At 49.6% G+C, this 16,926-nt stretch overlaps 1 pseudogene; it reads left to right on the top strand.

Moving 5' to 3' along the window:
• Positions 1–16,926, top strand: part of LOC131192684 (zinc finger protein 708-like) — a 31,557-nt pseudogene that overhangs the window by 2,315 nt on the left and 12,316 nt on the right.

A 16,926-nucleotide genomic window follows, 5' to 3' on the forward strand; every position in this document is an offset into this window, starting at 1 on the left:
GCCAAACAATGTCGGCTGGTGGCCCCAGGACGGGCCTTCTCTGTGGGGGCCCCACACTCTGGAACGAACTCCCCGGCTTACGCCAGATATCTGACCTTCGGACATTCCGTCGCGAACTGAAAACATATCTTTTTATTCGCTGGCTGGCTTGAATGAAATTTTAAACTTAAATTTTAGCAATTTTAATGGGGTTATTGGTTTTATGGTAAATTTCTTAAATTTTCAGGCTCATTTAATAAGTTTTAACTGATTTTAATTTTGTATATTGTATATTGTTTTTGTTGGTTTTATTCTGCCTGTACACGCCCTGAGTCCTTCGAAGAAGAAGAAGAAGAAGAAGAGAAGAAGAAGAAGAAGAAGAAGAAGAAGAAGAAGCGGAGCAGGCCCGCTCTGTGGGAGCACACAGGTCGTTGGGAGGCTATCGGTGGCAGAAGGTGGTCTCGTAAATAGCCCGGTCCTAAGCCATGGAGCGCTTTAAGGTGAGCACTAGCACCTTGAAATTGCACCCAGAAGGCTACCGGCAGCCAGTGCAGGCTGCGCACTGCACAACGTGATGCTCCCACAATTACCCGCGCAGCCGCATTCTGGATTAGCTGGAGCCTCCCGGTGCTCTTCAAGGGGAGCCCCATGTAGAGAGCATTGCAATAGTCCAGGCGAGAGGTAACGAGGGCGTGAGTGACCGTGCGTAAGGAGTCCCGGTCAAGAAAGGGGCGCAACTGGCGCATCAACCGAACCTGATAGAATGTTCCCCTGGCGGCGGCCGTCAAATGTTCTTCTAAAGACAGCCGATCGTCCAGGAGAACATCCAGGAGAACGCCCAAGTTGCGCACCCTTCCCCTGGGGGTCAGAACTTCACCCCCACAGTCAGTGAAGACGTAAGCTGACTGTACCGGGACGCCGGAACCCACAGCCACTCTGTCTTGGTAGGGCTGAGTTGGAGCCTGTTCCTCCCCATCCAGTCCTTGAGAGGCTGCCACAAAGAGGAGGGGGTCAGTTTATTTTCCAAAACGCCAGAGGGTAGGACAAGAAACAATGCATTCAAAATAATCGAGAGAAGCAATTTTGAATTAACAAGGATCTTCCTTACAGTAAAGACATTTAACCAGTGGAACAGCTTTCCTTCAGACATTGTGGTTGCTTCATCCTGGATGTTTTTAAGAAGAGACTGGATAGTCACTTGACTGAAATAGATCCTATAGGAAGATCAGTAGATCCTGAAATGGTCTAGACCAGCAGTCACCAACCGGTGGTCCGCGAGAAAATTTTGGTGGTCTGTGGAGAAATCTTCGTATTTTTGCCGGTGCACCCTGTGGAGGAACTGTGGCGCAAGTGGGCCAAAGCAGCGATTGCCATGGCTGGAAGCTGTGGGAGCGAAGCACTACTTGCACTTGCGCAGCATCAGCATTCCGCCTCTGTATATTTGCCCAGCTGGTGGCGCAAAGCAGCCCTCGCCTCCTGCCGCTTGAGACTTGGAGCTGTAAATGGCGACTGGTCTGGGGAGCAGCCAGATTTTGCTCTCTATTGTGGATGCCAGATCGGCCCCCTGCAAGCTTGGTGAAACAGCGTGGGAAACTTTGGCCACTTGGAGAGATGAGACCTTGCAGGGTACCGGTCTGGCATCCACAATGGGGAGCAAAATCTGGCTGTTCCCCTGATCAGATGCCATTTACAGCTCTGAGTCCCAAGCGGCAGGAGACAAGGGCCGCTTTGCTCCACTGGCTGGTGCAAATATACCAAGGTGGAATGCTGATGCCGCACAAAATGAAATAGAGAAAAAGACAGAATGAAAGAGAATGAGAAAGAGAATGAGAGAGAGACAGAATCAGAATGAGAGAGAATGAGATACAAAGAATGGGAGAGAGAGGGAAAATGGGGAGAGAGAGGGGTGGTGGGGAGAAAGAGAAAGAGAGAGAATGGACAGTGCCTGTGTCAGCCTCCGCTTTAATTTAGTGTATTTCTCCTACTCAATTATCTGACTATTTTATTACCTTGTTAAAAGTTTGCTCTACTGATTGTCTTACATGCTTTATGGAGAAGGGGGGGAGGTTTTCACTGTTCCCAGTGTCGGCTGACATTGTATGTGGGGGAGAGGGGAAATGCCATTTTCAAAACCAGAGGTTTGAATTGTGTTGGCGCGTGAATGTAACGGCAGCTGCTGATTCCACATTCCATTCGGAAGATTGACAGAGGGAGAATATCGGAAGTGAAACTACACGTGGCTGAGGAGAAAGAAGGCATTGGACTATTATTGTATGACCTCTAGTAGGGGGAGGGTTCAGGAGAGAATATGACTCTGGGGTTTTGATTTACTTCCAGTTCCAGCTTTGCTTTCACCGCATCCAGACTTGTATGATAAAGATTACCAAATTCTTCAACATGATGAAGTTGGGTTTTTATTTTCTCAAACACTGATCTGGGGCAGGCTGACATTAAGCTGGAACTCACGCAAAATCAGTCATCCCGGATCACAACCGAGGGGACTGAAATTTTTTTTCCCATAACGATGTCGGAGCATGAATACGAACCTGATGAGGAACAGCTGGCAGACATCTCATCCCAGGACCATCGCAGACAAGGTGATAAAAAAATCTTTCTGGGAATAAAGCCAATCTCAGAAGATGAGCTGGAGGAGTCAGAAGCAGCTTTGGCAGCCACATCAGGCCCTCCCAAATACTCAGGAATTTCTGCAGAGTGGCTGGAGAAATTACAAATAGAGGAAAAACAGGAGAAAGCCAAACTGGATTTTAAAAGCTTTCCAGACCCAGGGGAACCACAATCGGGAGTTACTAGACGTAAACAACAAAGAAAACTCCCTGCTTGGCAACAAGAGCAGCAAATCAAAGATCAGTTACAGATTGCAGAAGCTGTGAGACTGTATCGTGAGGCGAAAGAGCGACAGAGATATCGTGAAAGGTATGAAAACCCCACCCAAACGCCCTGGGGGGAGAGGGAAGAGGTGGAAACAGAAATTTCAATGGCCACCGGTGATGCAGCATACACCAGAGAGCTTCAGGAATACCGAGAGCCTGAGCTGCATTCTCCAGGAGCTGCAGATATGGCCACGGGTCAGGGGGTCCCCACTGCACAAATGTTGCCTCGCAGAAGAAAAAAACCTAAAATTCCACCAATTCCCAGAAAGTTTGATGGGGACCCCAAAGAATTAGGCTTATTCCAGGCTGTGGTGGATAGCCACATGCAAGAATGGGGGGAAGATTATCTGTCAGAAGCCTCTAGAGTAAGAAGCGTGACTCAAGTCTTGAGTGGTAGGGCGGCTTCCTGGTACGTGACTTTATACCAAGAGGATTCCCCTCTCCTAAGAAACTACCATCATTTTATGGCCGCCCTGAGAATGAGATTTGAGGACCCCTTGGCAGAACAAAAGGCCAAGATTCGCATGAGGTCCATCAGACAAGGGAGGAGACCAGTGACCGACTACAACCAAGAGTTCAGCGATCTGGTACCTCTCATGAGAGGGTGGTCGGAAGTGGCTCTTTTGGACTTATACAAAGACGGCCTAAACGGAGAATTATATAAATTATGTAGAGCCCGAGCATCCCCAACTACCCTGCATGGCTGGTACACCCTGGCAGCAGAAATGGAGATAGACCTAGCCAAGGACCGCCTGCGAAGCGATCGTAGCTGGAGGCAAACCCAACCTCAATTCCAGAGAACCAACCAAGGATTCTGTTGCAGTGGAGAGTGGAAAGAAGAAACCCACAGGCTGTTTCAGATGTGGAAAAGAAGGCCACCAAGCCGCTGATTGTCGGGCAAAGCTGCCGCCAAAGGCGACCCCTAGTGGCAAAAAACCAACGGCGCAGGCGGAACCAAAATCGTGAGAGATCGCAAAGAGGGGAACAGATGACGCAAAGTACGCTCCTCCCATCGAGAAGGAACTTGGGACTCCGACCGGGTCAGATGACACCGAGCCATCTTCGGAATTGGATGAGGACCTCTTGGTGAGTTGGAAAGGGGGGCCCCTTACCGTTCCTGTACAACTGCATATCCCATCCTCAGGAATGCAAGGGGAAATGCTAGCCCTCTTAGACTCTGGATGTACCCGATGTATCTTAAGCCCCGAGGTGGTGGAGAGAATGGAACTAAGACTAAAAACATTAAGCAGGCCCATAGCCTTCTGCCAACTAGATGGATCGATAGCGGGGGGAGGCCCAGCCCACTTTGTGACAGAGCCCATAGAGATGACCATAGATGACCATAAAGAAGTCATAAATTTCATAGTTGCTCCAGGGATGGACCAACCTCTTGTGCTGGGTCTCTCGTGGCTCCGAAAATGGAACCCTAAAATAAACTGGAGAACAGGGGTGGTGCGACTCCACACAAAGGCACTACAGAAGAAGAACATAATTTTAAAAACCCCTGATCCTGATTGCCCTGAGAAACTAGGGGCGATGGTTGAGCGCCTAGAGGGGGAGGAAAAAATTCCTAAAGAGTACTGGGACCTACGAGAGGTTTTTAGTGAAAAGGCCTCTGACGTACTGCCTCCCCATAGGCCCACAGACTGTGCAATAGACATTCTACCAGGAGTGAAACTCCCGAAACCGAAATCTTACCCCATGACCCAAAAAGAATTAGGGGAATTACGGAACTTCATAGATAAAAATTTAGAACGAGGATTCATTCAACCGGCTAGGCCTCAAGTTGCAGCCCCAGTCATGTTCCGGGAAAAGAAAGATGGCACCTTTCGCTTATTAGTTGACTATAGAAATCTGAACTGTGTGTGCGTAGAAAATGTATACCCCATGCCTCTTATGAAAGACATGCTCGCCCACTTGGCCAACGGAAAGTTCTTTACTAAACTGGACTTACGAGAAGCGTATTACAGAGTACGCATAAAGGAAGGGGATGAATGGAAAACGGCGTTCAATTGTCCCCTTGGTTGCTTTCAATTCCGAGTCTTACCATTTGGGTTGCAAGGGGCCCCAGCAGTTTTCATGCAACTAATAAATGAGGTTCTCCATGAACACTTGTTCAAAGGGGTTCTTGTTTATCTTAATGACATACTTATCTACACTGAAACCATGGAGGAGCATGTGGAGCTAGTAAGAGCAGTACTTAAAAAATTGCTGGCCGCTGAACTTTATGCAAAATTGTCAAAATGTGAATTCCACCAATCAAAAATCGACTATCTGGGATACCTTATTTCCTCTGACGGCTTGGAGATGGACCCTGCCAAAGTCCGAGCAGTACTAGAGTGGGCACCTCCTCGCACCCGCAAACAATTACAGAGCTTTCTGAGATTTGCTAATTTTTATCGTCAATTCATTCCCTCTTTTGCTGACATTGCCCTGCCAATCACCAATCTCCTCAAAACAAGAGGAAATACTAAACCCAAACCATCCTTACCACTGAAGTGGTCAATGGAGTGTCAGGCCGCTTTTGAGAAGTTGAAGCGATTGTTCGCCGCCGAGCCTGTTCTCAAGCACCCTGACATGGAATCCTCATTCGTGGTTCAAGCTGATGCTAGCGACGTAGCAGTCGGAGCAGTTTTACTCCAAACCAATGCTAAAGGTGAGCTACAACCATGTGCTTACACGTAAACTCACTGAAACAGAACAGAGATGGGCCATCTGGGAAAAGGAGGCTTTTGCAGTGCACTGGGCTCTCCAAACATGGAGACAATTCTTAGAGGGGGCCAAACACCCTTTTGAAGTATGGACTGATCATAAAAACTTAGAAGCCCTGAAAACTCCCAGGAAGCTATCACCAAAACAAGCTCGATGGACCCAATACTTTAACCGCTTTAATTTTGTCTTGCGCTACATCCCTGGGGGAAAGAACTTCCTTGCGGACGCCCTTTCCCGTTTACCTCAGTACAACAGTACTCGCAAGGAAGTAGCACGACCTATACTCCCAGTGCAACAGCTAGCAGCCCCGGCGATTACTCGTACCCAAGCTCATACCGATCCGATGTTACCAGACGACCTCACCAATTCCCTCAAGGAAGCCTTAAACAAGGATGACTGGTTCTTAGCCCATTCTCACAAGTGCACTCTTCGCGATGGACTAGCTTGGGTAGGAGCAAAGTTGTACATGCCTGCATCTCTAAGAGAGGTCATACTTTTACGTTGTCATGATGCTAAAATGGCTGGCCATTTTGGATTCGTCAAAACCTTACACCTCCTGAAAAGACAGTTTTGGTGGCCAGGTCTTAAAAAAGACATTGAATCCTATATAGCAAGCTGTCCTGTTTGTGCATCATCTAAACGACCACCAGGGAAGCCTCCTGGGTTGCCGCAAACAGTAGCCCGGCCAGAAGCCCCATGGAAAGAAATATCCATGGATTTCATAGTAGAATTACCTGAAAGTGGAGGAAATACAGTAATCTGGGTGGTTACTGACCTGTTCTCTAAACAAGTGCACTTTATCCCATGTTCCAAAATTCCTTCTTCAAAAACATTGGCAAAACTGTTTGTCCAACACATCTACAGACTCCATGGGGTTCCTAAACGAATAATCTCAGACAGAGGAGTGCAATTCACTTCTAAGTTTTGGAGAGAATTTTTGCGGTTGATAGGCTCCACCCAAGGTTTGAGCTCCTCCCATCATCCTCAAACTAATGGCGGCTGTGAATGCTCGAACTCAGTACTGGAACAATACTTACGATGTTACATTAACTATCAACAAGATAATTGGGCAGACTTATTACCATTTGCGGAAGTAGCTTACAATAATTCTGTTCATAGCAGCACTGGATTCACCCCATTTAAAATTGCCTCTGGTCAAGAATTTGTCCCCATTCCCGAACTCCCTGAACAAACACCATTGATTCCGTCCTTGGCTGAATGGATAGAACAATTGCAAAGTACATGGAAGATTACACGAAAAGCAATTGATGATGCTCATCACTCACACAAAAAACAAGCAGATAAAAAGAGAGCTCCTGAGAAAAAGTTCCAAGTAGGAGATAAAGTTTTCTTATCTACTAAGTATTTACAAACAACTCAAAAATCAAAAAAACTTGGACCAAAATATGTGGGCCCATTCCCCATTGTGAAAATCATAAATCCGGTAACGGTCCAACTGGAACTACCTAAATCTCTCAAAAGAATTCACCCGGTTTTCCACGTTAATTTGCTCAAACCTGAGCACATATCCCCCTTTAGACCAAATCCTACTAAGCCCCCTGTACCTATCCTCATCAACGGAGAAGAACATTTTGAAATTAAAGAAATTCTAGACTCTAGAAAACATAGAAATAAAATCCAATATTTGGTAGCATGGAAACACTTCTCTCTATCACAAGCTGAATGGGTTAATAAAGAAGATATAGCACTATTTTATAACAAATATCCTGATAAACCCTAACTTTTCTTTTTCTTTTCCAGGACTAACGTCCTTCTTTCCAAGGAGGGCCGAATGTCAGCCTCCGCTTTAATTTAGTGTATTTCTCCTACTCGATTATCTGACTATTTTATTACCTTGTTAAAAGTTTGCTCTACTGATTGTCTTACATGCTTTATGGAAAAGGGGGGGAGGTTTTCACTGTTCCCAGCATCGGCTGACATTGTATGTGGGGGAGAGAGGAAATGCCATTTTCAAAACCAGAGGTTTGAATTGTGTTGGCGCGTGAATGTAACGGCAGCTGCTGATTCCACATTCCATTCGGAAGATTGACAGAGGGAGAATATCGGAAGTGAAACTACACGTGGCTGAGGAGAAAGAAGGCATTATTATTGTATGACCTCTAGTAGGGGGAGGGTTCAGGAGAGAATATGACTCTGGGGTTTTGATTTACTTCCAGTTCCAGCTTTGCTTTCACCGCATCCAGACTTGTATGATAAAGATTACCAAATTCTTCAACATGATGAAGTTGGGTTTTTATTTTCTCAAACACTGATCTGGGGCAGGCTGACAGCCTGAAGTACCCCATCCCATCACTGGGAGTCCAGGCTCTTCAGCAAGCAGTGCTTTGGATTCATATTAGTGGTCCATTGGATTTAAAATTATGAACTTGATGGTCCCTGAGATCCAAAATGTTGGGTACCCCTGGTCTAGACCACTGATGACTAACCTTTTTGCCATTGCATGCTGGGCGGGGGGGGGACACACACATGCATGCCCACAGTCATAATTCTATGCATCCGGCACAATCCCCCTCGGTTTCTGGCATGTGATGGCCCATTAGGCCCGTTTTTCTTTCTCACCTGGCTCCAGGGCCTCCCTGGGAGGCTGAAAACAGCCCATTTGACAACTTCCGGTGGGACCGGAAAGCCTGTTTTTTGCTGTCCCCAGCCTCCAGGTCCTCTCTAGGAGTCTGGGGAGGGCAAAAAGGGCTTCCTCTCCCCAAGAGGTCCTCTGAATGCCAGAAATGGCCTATTTGACAACTTCTGGTGGGACCGGAAGTTGTCAAATGGGCTGTTTTTGGCCTCCGGAAGACCTCTTGGGAGGGGGGGTTCGCACTCCCCAGACTGCTAGAGAGGCCCTGGAGCCAGGTGAGAGAGAAAAATGGGCTTTCCCCCCCTCCCACCCAGGCCCTTTGGAGGCAGGAAACAGCCTGTTTCCGTACTTCTGGTGAGCTCAGAAAACCTGAAAATTAGCTTTTCTGAAATGCTTTTCTGTCTGGGGGATGGGGGGTGGCCTTTTAGACCTGGACGCCGTTTCTGTCATGCCTTCAGGCCTGCTACATTTCCTTTTATGGGAAACGGAGGGGGGATTGTATGGAGCATGGGTGATACATAGTCATAACAACATTCCTTTCAAAGAAAGTCAAGGCCATCTTGCCCTGCACCTGGGTGGCTAGAACTAGGATACCTGTCCAGTTGGGACTATGCTGTAATTGGACCATGTGATGGTCTTGTGGGTGTTGGGCAGGGACTTGAACTTCCTTTGGGTGGGGAAACCCTGAAAGCTTTCAGATTCAGGTTTCCCCAGATGTGCCAATATGACATTGGTTGTAGAGAGTGTGGTGGCACGTCAATTACCCCAATACCTGGATGAAACTATCTAGACCTGTTCCAGTCTGGCTTTCGGCCCGGATACAGTGCGGAGACGGCTTTGGTCGCATTGGTGGATGATCTCTGGAGGGCCAGGGATAGGAGTTATTCCTCTGCCCTGGTCCTATTAGACCTCTCAGCGGCTTTTGATACCATCGACCATGGTATCCTGCTGCACCGGCTGGAGAGTTTGGGAGTGGGAGGCACCGTTTATTGGTGGTTCTCCTATCTCTCTGACTGGTCGCAGAGGGTGTTGGCAGGGGGGCAGAGATCGACCCCAAGGCGCCTCACTTGTGGGGTGCTGCAGGGGTTGATTCTCTCGCCTCTCCTGTTCAACATCTATATGAAGCCGTTGTGTGAGATCATCAGTGGTTTTGGGATGAGGTACCAACTGTACGCTGATGATACGCAGCTGTACTTTTCCACCCCAGGCCACCCCAACGAAGCTATCGAGATACTGTCCCGGTGTCTGGAAGCCGTATGGGTCTGGATGGGGAGAAACAGGCTCAAGCTCAATCCCTCCAAGACGGAGTGGCTGTGGATGCCGGCACCCCAGTACAGTCAGCTGCAGTTGCGGCTGACTGTTGGGGGCGAGTCATTGGCCCCGATGGAAAGGGTGCGCAACTTGGGCGTTCTCCTGGATGGGCGGTTGTCTTTCGAAGACCATCTGACAACCGTATCCAGGAGAGCTTTTTATCAGGTTTCCCTGATTCGCCAGTTGCGCCCCTTCCTTGACCGGGATGCCCTATGCACGGTCACTCATGCTCTTGTTACCTCTCGCTTGGATTACTGCAATGCTCTTTACATGGGGCTCCCCTTGAAGAGCACCCGGAAGCTCCAGTTGGTTCAGAATGCAGCTGCGCGGGTGATAGAGGGAGCCACTTGTGGCTCCCATGTGACACCACTCCTGCGCAGGCTGCACTGGCTACCTGTGGTCTTCTGGGTGCACGTCAAGGTGCTGGTTACTACCTTTAAAGCGCTCCATGGCTTAGGACCGGGTTACTTACGGGACCGCCTACTGCTACCGATTGCCTCTCACCGACCCGTGTGCTCCCACAGAGAGGGACTCCTCAGGGTGCCGTCCGCGAAACAAGAGTAGGGCCTTCTCTGTGGGGCTCCCACCCTCTGGAATGAACTTCCCCCAGGACTTCGCCAACTTCCGGACCTTCGAACCTTTCGCCGCGAGCTGAAGACATATTTATTCATCCGTGCAGGACTGGCATAGGGTTTTTAGTTTTTATCTGGTTTTAATTTTAGTGGGTTTTATTCTTTTAAAGATTTTAACTTGGGCCAAATTGAATAAGTTTTTAAAATAGTATTTTATTCTGTATTTATTATGTTTGTTTTGTTTTTATTTGGCTGTAAACCGCCCTGAGTCCTTGGGGAGAAGGGGGGTATAAAAATTTGATTAAATAAATAAATAAAATAAATAATAAAATGTGACTTTGAGGAAATCCAAGCCTCAAGAGTTTTCTTTCACTGGGAGTGTTACTTGAAACCCTGACATTCTGTTCTGTTCTGTTCTGTAAAGGGAAATAGAATTGAAAGAAATATAAAAACCCCATGAACAAAAATTGCTACACGCCCAACTATGTAGATGTAGTCCTGGACTTGGGACCGCAATTGAGCTCAACATCTCTGTTGTTATGTGAAACATTTGTTAAGTGAGTTTTGCCCCATTTTATGACTTTTCTTGCCAGGGTTTTTAAGTGAATCACAGAGGTTATTAGTAACACGGTTGTTAAGTGAATCTGGTTTCCCCATTGATTTTGCTTGCGAGAAGGTTGCAAAAGGGGATCACGTGACCTGGGGCACTGCGACTGTCTTAAATACGAGTCAGCTGCCAAGCGACTGAATTTTGATCACGTGACCATGAAGATACTGCAACGGTTGCAAGTGTGAACAACAGTCATAAGCCGAGATTTTCAATTCTGTTATAACTTCGAATGGTCACTGAATGAACTGTTGTAAGTCTAGGACTATCTGAATATCCTTATTTTTTTTAAGGAATACTGTAGCCTCTATGCTCAATTTTCCTTTTTCGATGCTTCCTGTTGTGACCCAAGCCCAAGTAGGTAGTAGGAAACTTAGTCCATAAAAACAAACAACTTTCTTAGAACAGCTGGCACCTGGCTTGCAGGGAGTGGGCCGGAGGTGCAAAACTCTACACAACTTCAGACAAATGGTTTAGCTTTCTTAACTTCATGCTGCAATTTGCAACAATCACAAGACACACAAGTTCCAAGAGAGGTTCCTGGTCCTCGTCTTCTGCCCACTCTGACTGTTCTTTTTCTTCAGCGTCATTCAGCAGGCACAGGAAACGGATCGCCCAGGGTGCTCCGTTGTGAGGCTGAGCGTCACGATTTGAGAAAGGCAGTTGTATGTATTGAATTAAAAAATAAAAATTGACAGAAATCTCCATTTTTCCAGATTGTGGCTTCCCTGCTTGTGTTCCATCTTCCTTCACTTAAGACCAAAGTTCTCAACAACCGCAAGACACAAGCTGTGTTTCCCAGAGAGCCTCCTGGTCCTTCTCTTCTGACTGACCGGCTGTTTCTGACAGGATTTGGGCCGTTTTGAGGCCTTCTCTAATCTCTGCCCAGCTTTTAGGGCGGTTCTTCTTGAGGGAAGTGAGTTCAAATACTCCAAAGTTATTTTTCTCCATCTCCACAAACGGTTCCTGGACAGGAAAGAGAAGAAGATCGAGAAAGCGCAGCCTCTGGAAACGTCGAAGTCTTTTGTCTGCCAGAGAGCCATGGAGAGAGGCCTTTTCCCCTACTCCCAAGCCCATCATTCCCGCCCTCTCCCTTCCCCTCAGACGCGCTCCTCTTTCCCGCCCTTTCTACAATCCTGGAACTTTGCCCCTAATCCACCAGGGGGCGTCCTCTCCTACGAGACGGTAACGTCATGCGCTTCCCCATTGGTCCACTGGAGGGTAAACGTCACAACTGCCTTTCCAGAGGAGACTAGGAAGGAAGTGACGTCACAAAAGCTTGCCGCTTTAGGACGCCGCACTCGCTCTCCTTAACCCCTGGGGCTCCGCAAGAGACGGAGAGGCTGCGGGAGAGTCTGGCGGGGGGAGATCCAGACGTTCTCCGGGTGAGTTGGGGGCTCTTCCCGGGCAAAGGGAGGCGGAGGAAGAAGAGAACCGTGCCCGGCCCTCCTCCGGCTTCAACCCCGGGTCCCATGCTCCCCAGCCGCCCTCTCCATGCGAAGAGCCCGAGTGGGGGGAGGGGAGGGTCGGCCTTGCGGAGGCCCAGCAGGAGAGGAGAGAAGCCGGGCGAGGAGGAGGCAGGATTCGCACCAGGCTCCCCGAGGGCCCCGTCCTGTCTCAGGAGGGGGAGAGAAGCGGGGCGGCCTCTCCAGCTGCCTCCTTCCCGGCCCTGCGCTGGGATGAGCCGCTCGGGGCTCCAGGCAGGTTGGGTGAAGGTTGTTCAGTGGCTGAATTCCACTTTTTAATTCTTTCTAATTATTTTTCTTCCCATCTCAGATACAGAAACTTGAAGCCATTTGAAATCTTTGCAAGGCAAACTTTTCTCTTGCTGGGAAAAAATAAATAACTTGGAGGGATCAGAGTCCTGAGGCGCCAGAAATGCTCCTGTGAAGGAAAAGGCATCTGGAGACCCAGAAGAGTCCTTGGAGCCATTTGGAGTTGCTCTGCAGGAGAGAGAAAGGATGGAGACACAACCTTTGGGAAAGGAGGGAGCCGGAAAAGGCCCTTCAGCTGCTCAGCCTGGGAAGCTCTGGACAAGGACTGGGCAGAAGATCCTGGAGAAGGAAACCATCCTCCCTTCAGAAGTTCAGCCCTGGAGCTTCATCCAATATCGGGAGGCTGAGGGTCCCCGAGGACTTTGCAGCCGACTCCATGACTTTTGCAGGCGATGGCTGAGATCAGAAAAGCACACCAAAGCCCAGATGCTGGACTTAGTTGTTCTGGAGCAGTTCCTGGCTCTTCTGCCCCCAGAGATGGAGAGCTGGGTGCGGGAGTGTGGAGCAGAGACCAGCTCCCAGGCGGTGGCCCTGGTGGAAGGCTTCCTCTTGAACCAGGCGGAGGAGCAGAAGGAGCAGGTCGAGATGCAGGTGAGACACTTTAGGGAGCTCAAAAGACAATAGAGAATGTGTTTGAATACTTCACCCCTCCTTCCCAAACCTCTCTGACATTCATAATAGGTGGCAACGTCCCACCTATTCTTGTAGGACATTGTTTCATTGTTTTCTCACTCAAACACTCTGATGGATATTGGGGGCTTTGAGGTTGTGTTCCGAATATAGGAATCCACTTTACGTCGTGTGATATATTTTAATTCTGCTTTTCCTTCCTTCCTCGTATTGTAAGTGCTGCACTGTGGAGAACAGAGATCCTGAGGGAAAGAAGAAACCATCAAACTCCCCTCAGGAGCTATTTTTTAGGAGGATCCCTTGGGAGGATCAAAGTCAGGACACCTCAGGAGGTAATTGAAGATCCTATGATAACCCATCTGTCTTACCTTCGCTCTCTCTTCTTTTCTACACGATACCTCCCCCTATTTATAGTTCTCCCGACAAATTGCATCTTCAGATAATCGCCCAGGGACCCTCTTTAGGTGAGCCTCCTCCTCCTGGGGAAGGGGGAGATTGTGCTCCACCTGAAGGGGCCTGCCGAGGAATTGGTGCTTTTTTTGAAAGATAAAATTGCTTGACTTTGTTCCCAGTTGGATACTGGCGTAGTTCCTTGTCCAGTCGAAGCCCCTTTATTATCTGGGAATGGTTTCACCCTGTTGCTCCTGAGGAAGTAGACAGGGCAGGATCCTAGGGAGGATGCATGCATGGTACTCTCCTGGGACGGCTTCGGGGGATGGGAGTGGCAGGCCTTGTGCTATTCTGGCCCACTTCCTTCCTCTGCAGCTGCTCTCAGTCAGTGTTGATAGGAGGGGAGAGATTCAGCCCTTGTCCACTGCTTTGCGGGGTTCCGCGGGGCTCGGTATTCTCTCCGCTCCTCTTCAATATTGATATGAAACTGCTTTGTAAGATCATCTGCCAGCATGGACTGAGATATCTTGCTGTATGTCTCGGCTCATGGTGGGTTAAATGATGCTGTGTCCTCCCTCTTGCAGTGCCTGGAGGCTGTTAGGAGCTGGATGGGGAGCAACGGGTTGAAACTAAGGCCTGGCAAGACCGAGTGGCTCTGGGTTTGGGGTTTGTTGGCCAAGGGAGAATTGCCACCTCTGGTCTTGGATGGGATGGCACTACCCAAACAGACCCTGTGTGAATTGGGTTTTCTTTTAGACTCACGACTCCTGCTTGAAGAGCAGGTGGCGGTTGTGTCCAGGAGGGCCTTTGCGCAACGACGGGTTGGGCACCAGTTACACCCCTTCCTGGGCTGACAATCCCTACTCAGTCACTCATGCCCTAGTCACTTCCATTCTTGACTATTGGAACACGCTCTACGGAAGCTCCAGTTGGTGCAAAATGCAGCGGCCAGTATTTTATTTTATTTTATTTTATTTATTTTATTATTTTATATTTATTTATTTATTTTATTGATTGCATTTGTATACCGCTGTTCTCCGAAGGACTCAGGGCGGTTAACAGCCAATTTAAAGGATACAATAAATACACGTTAAAAACAGACTAAAAATTTATGTAAATAGTGGCCAAAAATATTAAAAAACTAAATAATACAAAAAACTAAAACTCCATTTAAAATTACTTAATCAGGCTAGCCCAGCTCGATGCAATAAAAGAGTCTCTTCAGCTCACGGCGGAAGTTGGAGTTGGCGAAGCCCCGGAGGCAGCTCGTTCCAGAGGGCAGGAGCCCCCACAGAGAAGGCCCTACCCCTGGGGGTCGCCAGTCGACATTGTTTCACCGACGGCACCCCAAGGAGGCCCTCCCTGTGGGAGCGCACAGGTCGGTGGGAGGCTGTTTGTGGCAGTAGGCGGTCCCGTAAATAGCCCGGTCCTAAGCCATGGAGCGCTTTAAACGTGGTAATCAACACCTTGAATTGCACCCGAAAAACCACCGGAAGCCAGTGCAGCCAGCACAGGAGAGGTGTTATATGGGAGCCACGAGGTGCTCCCTCTATCACCCGCGCGGCTGTATTCTGGACCATTTGGAGCTTCCAGATGCTCTTCAAGGGGAGCCCCATGTAGAGAGCATTGCAGTAGTCCAGGCGAGATGTAACGAGGGCATGGGTGACTGTGCGCAGAGAAACCCGGTCCAGAAAGGGACGCAACTGGCGGATCAGGTGAACCTGGTAAAAAGCCCCCCTGGCGACGGCCGTCAAATGATCTTCAAGAGACAGCCATGCTGTTGTGACCCAGGTTCCTGGACCCAGACTCCTGGACTCAGATGATTCAGAAAATGAGGGAGAAGACCTGGCAAGCCCTGCTTCTCTTGAGCCCTCTCCCTCCCTGGCACCCACTCAAAGGGAGGGGCCGGCAAGGCCTGATTCTCCCGGGCCTTCTTCTGATTTGGCAACGCCCCAAGAACAGTTTTGGAGGGACGCAAGATTACGAAGGCTTGATCGGTGTGCGCAGCAGCGGAAGAGTTGGGACAAAGCCAAGTCATAATTGTCATGCAGTGACATCTGCAGAGACTATAAATAGGAGGCGGGACTTCCTGGTTTTTTGTCTCGGACAAAGCAATGAATTTGGCGCGAGCTAACCGTTTCATGGAGGGAAGAATATATTCGTGAGTAATTCTGGCCTTATCTATAATTTCCTCGTTATCTCCAGAAACTTGGCAGGCCCGTGGGTAGACGTGGCCAGGACATGTATCTATGTAAATAAAAGGGAAAAAAAGGAAGGCCTCTGACGGACTCTTTGCTGGGAGTATTGGGGGAAGGGAAACAGAACAGTTTGTCCGAGACCTGACTAAAACATCTTCCACCAAAGATGGACCAGCAGCAGGTACAGCAGCAGTTAGAGCAGCTACAAGCGGCTAATCAACAGCTCCAGCAGCAAGTGGCTCACTTGGCAGGCCAACTTGCTGCCAGGAATGTGCCTGCAGCCCCCCCCCATCCTCCCACTCCTCCTCCTCGTCGCAAGTGCCCGATAACCGTGCCGGATAAGTTTTCTGGGCAGCCTGAGATGTTCCCAACCTTCTTGGGACAGTGCCAGCTCTACATGGCTATGAGGCCAGAGGATTTCCCAGACGACCGGGCTAAGGTGGCCCGTGATTAACCTTCTTTCCGGCTCGGCTGCTCGATGGGCCACGCCCTCTTGCTCCAGGACAGCCCCTGCTGGCGGACCAACAGCATTTTGGCAGCACCTCGCACCATGTGTGAGGACCCGTTCGAATGCTGACGGCCACCAGGCGTAAGGAACTCCGTCAAGGGAAACGCCCCTGCAGGAGTACATCGCGAATTTCGTCTTTTGTGCCAGGACTCTGACTGGAATGATGCAGCACTGGTGGGCCGCGTTCCAGGAGGGACTCTCAGAGGAATTGCAAGGCGAGCTGGCCCGCGTGGGCGCGCGGACCCTCGACAACTTGGTGCCCCTTTGTCTCCGCCTCGATGCCCGTCTGCAACGGCGACCGTCCCGTCGCACCCCCCGGGACCCTCCGTCGACATCTGGACCCCCACTTCCCGCACCACCAGCACCCAGGGTCGCCCCACGTTTTGTAACCGCTGCGGAAGAGCCCATGGAGTTGGGAGCGGCCAGACCTCGCCTAACAGCCCAGGAGCGGAACCGGAGGCGCCAAGGGGGATTGTGCCTGTACTGTGGGGGGCCCGGCCACTTCGCCGCTTCTTGCCCCAGAAAGCGAAGTGGGGCACGCACGCCGGTCCCCGAATCACAGCGTGACCAATCGGGAAACGGAGCAGGCCCGACCTCGGGGAAACCCTAGGTCGGGCACGTACTAAGCACCCACTGGACGTTGCAGAAGTAGACTCTGGGCCCCCTCGGCATCTGATTCTGGACACACGGATATGGTTGGGGAACAAGTCGGACGGGCTCCAGGCGCATGCGCTGGTGGACTCAGGGGCCACAACAAACT

The sequence above is a fragment of the Ahaetulla prasina genome, chromosome 2 (genome assembly GCF_028640845.1).
Source record: "Ahaetulla prasina isolate Xishuangbanna chromosome 2, ASM2864084v1, whole genome shotgun sequence".
Taxonomy (NCBI): Eukaryota; Metazoa; Chordata; class Lepidosauria; order Squamata; family Colubridae; genus Ahaetulla; species Ahaetulla prasina.